The sequence below is a fragment of the Rhinolophus sinicus genome, chromosome X (assembly GCF_036562045.2).
Source record: "Rhinolophus sinicus isolate RSC01 chromosome X, ASM3656204v1, whole genome shotgun sequence".
NCBI classification, from domain to species: Eukaryota; Metazoa; Chordata; class Mammalia; order Chiroptera; family Rhinolophidae; genus Rhinolophus; species Rhinolophus sinicus.
In genome coordinates this window covers 97,098,060-97,104,562 of record NC_133768.1, presented here as the reverse complement: position 1 = coordinate 97,104,562, position 6,503 = coordinate 97,098,060, and positions in this window count along the sequence as shown.

Below are 6,503 nucleotides of genomic sequence, written 5' to 3'. Positions count from 1 at the left end.
CTGTATCCAAATGCATATATACAGGAACCCCCTGCTTTTTGAAAGTTCGCTTTATGCCACTTCACATTTAAGGCTTACTTAGTACATGTTTTCCCTAACCGAAAGAAATCCAAAGAGGATTTTCGCTTTTATGAAAAAAGGCAAAAAGCAAACATAGCGTTCAATGTTTCTTTTGCAGCATGTACTCTGAGCAGCGAATGGCCCCACCAAGCTCCTTCCCCGGGAACTACACTCAAGCTGCCATAGGTTTGAATTGTGTCTGTGAACATGTGTGCTTTATTTTGTATCCATTAGCAAGATGTGTCCGAAGGTAATTGCTTCTTTGCTTTACACTATTTCAGCTTACAAAAAGTTTCATAAGGATGCAATTCCTTATAAAAGCATAAAAATAAGAATAGGATAGTGGGGGAAACCTTATTTTTATGCTTTTATAGAAAAATGGTAACATGTTATATACTATACTGCACCTAGCTTTTTTTCTGTTTAACACTATATCCAGAACTTTGTATATTAGTGAAGAGTATCTTCATTCTTTTTGTTACAGCTGCAAAGCATTTTCTTGTGGAGCATGTACCATAATTAATTTTACCAGGCCCTTCCCGACCAGTTCTTTCAGCAATGCATGAGTGCGTGTTCTTCCAGTCTCATCAGCCATGTGTTTTGCCAATCTGATAGGTGAGAAATGGTATCTCAGTGTAGTTTTAATTTTTATTAACTTATAAGTGAGGTTGAGTATCTTTTCATAGAACTATTTATTCACATCCTTTGACCCCACCCCCTTCTTTCTGGTGGGTGGGTCGGTTTTCTCTTATTGACTTATAGGAGCTGTTTATGATATGAGTTGCAAATGTTTCCTTTCAGTTTATCATTTTTCTTTTGACTTGGCTTATGATGTGTTTAGCATGTAAAATTTATTCTGGGATAGTTGAATTTATTAATCTTTTATAGCTTCTGGGATTTAAATCATAGAAAACCCTATCCCATCCCAAGGTTACAAATCATGGAGATATATATATATATATATATATATATATATATATATATATATATATATATATATAACATAAACATCAATTAGGACATTTAATGATACAATAGCAAAAAATTAAACTAAAAAACCCTAGGCTTCAACTTTTAAAAACGTCCCCAAACATTTATAAGACAGTCCTGATAAACACAAAACTAGACTTGAACAAATGGAAAGAATCTGGAATATTCTTGTGTGTGGGTGCATTCCTGACATAAAGATTTACCTTTGTTCAAAAAGATAACTAACATGAATAAAATATTCCGTTTGAAACTCTTAAAAAATGATTCCCCTTTTTTCTAAATTACATAAATTTAACATGATTCCAATAAGGACACCAAATTTTTGGTATCTTTTTGTTTTTAACCTAGGCAAGTTGATTCTAGAGTTCATATGGAGAACTAGGCATAGCTAGGAAAACTTCAAAAGAGGAGTAAAGGGAGAATTTTCCCCCCAGAAATAAAACATATAATCCCAATAATTTCAACAGTGTAACAGTGGCTCATGAATAGACCAATGGAAAAGAACTGGAAGTACAGAAACAGACTCAAGTATATCCAGGAATTTAGTATATGATAGAGGTGTCCTTTCAAAACTGTAGAGAAAAAAACATTTGTAGATCAATGGCATGAAAAAAACGGGATAGCCATCTAGAAAAAAAAATGAAGTTGGGTTGATGCATTCCACCAGGATAAACTCCAAATGGATCAAAAATTTAAATGCAAAAAAAAAAAGAAACCATAAAGTTGCTAGACAACAACATTAATTAATGTTGAGAATTAATTCCTTTATAATCTCGGGAGGGGTTAATTCTTGATGACTCAGTAGCAGTATTTCATATCAAGGACTAAATTTGTAACCAATGTCTCCCCTTGGCAGTTGTTTCCCTCCCCACCTCAGTGTAATGTCCCAGTTTTGTAAAAGGAAACCCACAAAATTTAATTTCCAAAGTTGATTCCCAGAACCATAAAACAGTTGGGTCTTGCCTATTAGAGATTACTTAATTCAACTCGCTTACGTCTCCCCCTTTAATTCAAAACCTGCTGTATTTTGACAGGCTGCAATCAGTGAGAACTGGGTGCCTGGCAGTTGATCATATACTGTGTCTGCACTGTCTGAGTTTACAGTCCGCATTTGAGTGTGTGGTGGCATGGGGTATGGGTGGGAAAGAAAATGGACCTCAAGCAGCCTTTGATCCAATTCCGTGCTCAAGTGTGTGGCATATTCCACAAATACTGCAGGAGATGCGGGGACTTGAGCTGGCTCTTAAAGGCTAGGCTTGATTCATATACGGAAATCAGTTGTGTTTACAAGAAAAGGCAAGGATGAGTGTGCCACAAGGTAAGGGGGATGTTTTGAAAGTTTCCAGGGAGATATTTGAGACTGATATGTATGCCATTATTACCTGTCTACCACGAAGAAAACATTTTCCTGCCATGATTAAAGGGGCTGAATATAGGGTGGTGAGGAAAGAACCAAGCTTACTGTGTTTCCCCAAAAATAAGACCTAGCCAGACAATCAGCTCTAATGCATCTTTTGGAGCAAAAATTAATATGACCGGGTCTTACATAATATAATATAATATAAAACTGGGTCTTATATTAATTTTTGCTCCAAAAGACGTATTAGAGCTGATTGCCCGGCTAGGTCTTATTTTGGGGGAAACACGGTACTAAGGGGCCACAAGTATTACAAAGTTTAATCAAGGACAAGATAAAGAAGTAGTTGTCATCATGAAAACAAATATGATTCATTCTAAAAAGCAGCCAGCAAACAGGAAACGCACAGCAAGAGCCCTGGTGATAGCTGTAATTATCTGTCACTGCAGGTGTTTCTACCACCTCAGAATCGTTAGGCCTGCACAGTTCTGCCACCCGAGTTCACGTCTAAAGGAGTTGTACAAAGTAAGCATGGAAAGTTTCAGGTTTCTGGAAGGGATTCTGGAAATGAGTATCTCCTAGGTATTTTCATTCACCAAACAACTGAGTGGAAAAACCATGTAGCAGTTGCCCAGGAGACACCTACAGGGTTTTAACATGAACACGGAAATAGAATGCTGAGGTTTCAAAACTTTGCTATTGTGAAAGATATTGAAGATTTCAACTGGCACCTAAAGCCCTGACATTTGAGAGCACATGCCTAAAAGGAACAATTTAAATAAAATTTAAACTATTTTTAAAATTTGTATAAAGTGGACGTGGTGGGGCTCAGACCATATAGCTACCCCAGAAGATTCCACGCAGAGCCTAGCTGTGTTATTCCAGTAGCAGAATGTCAAGTCAGTGATTATTTCATTAGGAAAATATTTGCTACACCTATAATCTGGAAGTGATAAACAACATACCAGAGCAGAACATCAGTTGCCAGGACTAAATACCAAACAAAATGACAAAGAACTGACCCAGCCATTGGGATGAGGCCTTGTCCAGTTACCACATCAAAGACCCTTTAAGTAAGCCATAGGCAGGAAAAAAGAGGAATCAATTAGGACACTGGTTTGGAGTGGATTTATATGACCAAAAGAATAAAGAAAGGCAAAGAGACCAAACTCAAGCTGGTTGTTTTATTTTGTTCATTTAGTTTCTCTCTCATTTGCCCCTGCCACTTGATTAATCAAAAGAGGTCCAAAAATTTAAAGTGACACATACACTGGGCTGTCAGCTCAGTACCTAATAAAAACTGGGCCCAGTTAAAGGAAGATGATGATGGGGAATGTCCAGCTCACTAAATGCATTTTCCAATTAGTTGAGCAATTTCTTTGTGAATCATTCACTTAATGAACCCACAAGCTGGGCAGTTTAGGACATGATCCAGGCAGGTTGGGGAAAGCCCTGATTCAATAAATGAAATGATTCCGAGGATGTAGACGGAGTTTACTCCGCCAAGGTAAAGAAAATGCAAAATCCATCTTGACAAAATGAAGTGTGAACTGTGCTAATGTTAAGGGGGAAATTTTGCTAAACCCTGGGATTGATGGGTAAATTACTTTTGCAGAATTGTGTCATGGGAAGCAAGGTTTGGAATGGATTTATTTAGAGAATTGAAAGCTCTCTCTCCTAATGAACATGTTTTTGGAGTTGTTCACTATATATTAGGTAACCTGTATCTTCTGCTGTTCTCAGGCTGTTAGCAAACAGGTGTTTTCTGTTTGTTTGTGGGGTCTTTCTTAATACTTTATTATTTAGAGAAGTTTTGGGTTCACAGCACAATTGAGCAGAAAGTTCCCATATACCCTCTGCCCCCCAACACATGCATAGCCTCCCCCACTATCCACATTCTGAACTGGTGCATTTGTTACAATGGATGAACCTACATTGACACATTATTATCCCCCAAAGTCCATCGCATATACATGAGGCTTCACTCTTGGTGGTGTACATTCTGTGGGTTTTGACAAATGTATAATGGCATGTATCCACCATCAAAATATTATACAGCAGTTTCACTGCCCTAAAAATCCTGTTGGGGTTTTCTTTTTTAACTTAAAAAGTTTATTATGAAAAATGTTAAACATGTACAAAAGCAGAAAGAATAGTATAATGAGGCTCTCCCATGTACCCATCATCTACCTTCAGAAAATACCAACCATGGCCAGTCTCAATGAGACATTTTTGCAAAGGCTATGGGAACACACCTCCAGGCACACTGGTATTACTTTTGTGTAAAAAGGGTTTCTTCCCAGTAATTTTTAAGTGAGTGATTGAATTATTTTGTGTTGACCATATGTTAAGCACTAACTGTGCTAGGCACTTTGCAATTGATGTCTAGGTGACTCCAAGTGTGGCCCGTGGATCAGAAGCGGGGGCATCGCTTGGGAGCTTATTGGCGATGAAGACTCTCTAGCCCCACCCCAGACTTACTGAATTAGGGTCAGCAGTTTAACAAGATCCCCAAGCACTCTATATGTGCATTAAAAGTTAGGAAGCAAGGACTGCCTGGCCCAGAGTAGACACTTCAAATAGCCTAACAGCCCTGCAACACCTCAAAGCAGATAGTATCATGCCCAATTTATAGATGAGAAAACTGAAGCTCAGAGATGTTTATTATATGGCCTTTACAAGGTCTCACAGATAATAAACTTAGATCTTTCTGGCTTCAGAGTTTAGGATTTTACGACTTACAGCATGCTGTCTCCCAGCTAGGGGGTTCACTTTTGGGGAAACTCAGTAAGAAAAAAAAGACAGAAAAGGAGATAGTATGTATTTACATAACACAAAACAACCAGTCATTTGACGATGACAACAGAAAGCCAAACTGCTGTCATGCAAGCAATCACTTGCTTCACTGAGAGACCTTTTAACTTTTCAACCAGTTAATATGGTATTATGTAGACAGCTAAATATTTCAAAGCAGTCAGTAAAAAACCAAAACAAAAACAAAAACTGGAGCAATTATCAAAGTTACTCCCCCTTGAAAGTGACTGTTGACCCAAATATGAACCAAACTGCAAACCGGTTACAAGCTCTTCCAGAACAAAAAGATTTGTTGTAAGCCAAAATAACTGGTAAGTGCATTAAACAAAATCAGACCAGTTTGACAACATATAAACAGGAAGGGCAGGTAGCTGACTGCTCTTTCACTTTCCAACCAGCGGTAGGTCTAAGCCTTACACGGAGAAGGGAGCCTCAAATGGCTGAGCCCTGCTGGCCAATGCAATAAGCCCTTTTGTTTTCTGGGTAGCTTTTTGGAAGGAATATTACAGGGAAAGGTACAAACATCATAATTCCTGGAGCATACCCCCAGATTAGCAGGGACTCATTAGATTTCAGGAACTTCGCCCCTCTAATCCTGAGAGATTAAGCCCTTTCCTTCTCTTTCTGATGCCCTAATGACTGGGGACCTGCATTAATGGATCAGCATGGCTACTTGGTTTTGCAGTGAGCTGAGCTGATGATTAATTAGCCTCTAGTACAAATCTGATGAAGTTCTCAGCTCGAAGCCCCAGGGCTCCAGCTCAGGAAAATCTGCATGCGCGCGCGCACACACACGAGGTGAAAAGGCACGCAAACTGGCTGGTGATAAGGCCACTGCAGGGGTTATGACAAACTTTCCACTTTGCAACCAGATGACTTGGTCGCAACTTGCTGTTGTGAAACAGTAATCCTACTGAAAAGTAGTAAACCTATTGGCTCAACAAAACTAATTGTCTTTACGCATGAAATCAAATTCCTAGTGTATCTTCTCTGCCTTATAAATAACTATTTGGATCACTTTATCCCACATTCTTTTTTCAAATCCCACATTACAACGGATGACAAGGGAAAAATTCTGAGATGTTCTAAATTAAATTACAGCAGCCATAGTGAGAGAAAAAGACAGGGATTGTTAAGTAGTTAATAGCCGTGGGCCTACTAACAAAAGACTGCTCACGTTCTTGAATGCTTGTTGAAGCCTCAATCAACCTCCAGGTAGGGTTTCCAGGCGGGAATTCGCGCCTGTTCTCAGGATTCCCCCCCCCCCCCCCCCCCCCCCGCT